Below are 2,310 nucleotides of genomic sequence, written 5' to 3' on the forward strand. Positions count from 1 at the left end.
TTGGGTTACACGTTGTCGTTATGCAATAGAGAAGACGTTGACTAGTGCAAATACGATTATTATAGAACCGGAAAAATAACCGTGGTAGTTAGGTACTCGAGAAACTAATGACAATGATCCTAGGTTCAATAACGAATCCGCGGTCGACGGGATGATAGATGAACGTACTCACAAAATCTAAGTCGGATGCGTAATATTCACTGGTCGTAAAGGGTTACTCCTTTCATCAGTGAGATCGCGAGCGAGAATGCCTTTCCCGTCCCGATGATGCCACAGAGGAAAACTATAATGGGGTGTGTCTAAGGACACGAGATCATCGGATTCGTCGAGAAAAGCCTTCGTCCAGAAAGTAAGGGAAATTGGCGTTGCTGCTAATTGGTCAATCTCCATATCGGTGGTTAGAAAAAGATGCTAGCCGCCCTCGAGGGAAAGTTGCTAGTGGGAGACGCCGCTCGTTGAAAAATATGTCTCCCCTATCTTCCCGTAGTTGGGACAAAGACTGTTTGTCTGTTTGAAGGACTTTAGTTAACTAAACCTTAAGATTTATAACGGGCCCTCGAGCTAGCCGAACATGTACTGCGGAGACGCATCGACATCTGGCAATCATCTTACTCGAAGAATAGGGTCTGCGTGTGGCGAGCCACGGGACAGAAACCGTTGGAATGTTTACTGTCGCGTGTCGCCACGAATATTTCTTTTAAGGAGAGCTATAGATTTACTCCATACCTTTGGTAGACAAAGCGTTCATCCCGTGACCGCGGCTACGTTCGGCAACTGGCTGTCGCCTCGAGCCCAAGCTCATTATCACAAATCGCGAACAATTACAATCGGATTGAATAACTACAATTGTTTAATTACAGCTATAGTAGACTCTAGATTACAATGTTGCAGGATTATCCAAAATTCCAAAGGCTCCAGTGTTCTTTCATCTCCGACATATATAATCTGTAGGACGCAGTGAGAGTGCCATGGACTCTCAGTTGACCTGTTGATGTTAGAATTAGAGAAGAATCATAGAGCCAAAGTACGACTAATCGTCGATCAACTTTGATGGAGATTTATCTGATCCAAATCATTACTTATATAATTTTTTAAAATAAATTCAAAGTAGAGTATGCGTCATCTATTTTCCTCTTCAGGATTAATATTTCAATAAAACCGCAAACATGTATAAACCACGATAATATTTGTGATTGCAAATATAATGCACTTTTATATGCTACTAAGAACACCTACACCTGCTTATATGCAGTGTGATGGCTCCTCGAGAAAGAAATGGCATTTGTCAGTTATTTGTTAGTTGTATCGATATAGAAGTGTAACGACACTAGTGGTTTTGGGCAACTTGTCTGAAAGCTAATTTCTCTACGATTTAGATGATATTGAAATATGTTGCGAGGCTCAACTTTGTGGACAATTTTTTCCTATACATATAACTGGCGATCGTTAGTGTAAAAATTATGTACAAAAGTGTACAAACGAAAGGAGTTTCTCGAAGCTCCATGGGGCAAAGTGCCACATTTCAAAGCGCAGTGGCACTGGTCAAAGAAAAGAAGGAACGTAGAAATTCGAATCTTGCCCCATGAGCTTAGAAGCCCGTAAAAAAGGTAGCTCTCCTGAAGGAACTCGATGAAGTCTATAAGGACTCCAAATGTCCTAATGTTGCGATAAGTAAAATCCTCAGTAGCAAGACAGTAGAACAAATACAAAGTACAAGAGAAAGAATTTAAATATAGCCAGTGAGGTTATGAGCCCTCAGGAGGTGACAGAAGGAGGGTGTGATCCCGTCAACTCAGGCAATGCGCGGACATATGAAGAGCCTGATATTAGCGAGGAAATATTTAATGAGGAGTCCACCCGTCAGTGGAGACTCCAACTAGAAAATGAAATGGAGAAACTAATCGAGGTACCCCGGCCGTTAAAGGAGGCTAACGCTCGGTTAACAGAAATTTGAGCAAATAATAAAGGAAATAGAGAAGCCATTATTATTAAGTTGAATGAATTTATTTACAAATCTCTATATGGAGCAATAGAGAAAGTGAATGACAAGATGATGAAAGTAATAAAATGAATAAGCCCCAAAATAAGGGGAAAAAAGAAAGTTAATTATTACAATAGAGACAAAACGAAAAGATACTCTTATGCACATTGCCAGGAGTTATTTAAAGAATGTCGTAAGAAGTTGTCCGACTTTGTTGTTAACAACGATCGCGCATACCTGGAACCAGCCAGACAACCACCACAAGCGATAGAACTGAAGATGCTCTATGAGGATCTGTGGGGTCGGGCAGGACCATCCAATCCCCAAAT

Source organism: Bombus vosnesenskii, unplaced genomic scaffold (assembly GCF_011952255.1).
Source record: "Bombus vosnesenskii isolate JDL3184/JDL3185 unplaced genomic scaffold, Bvos_JDL3184-5_v1.1 scf7180000013616, whole genome shotgun sequence".
Classification (NCBI taxonomy): Eukaryota; Metazoa; Arthropoda; class Insecta; order Hymenoptera; family Apidae; genus Bombus; species Bombus vosnesenskii.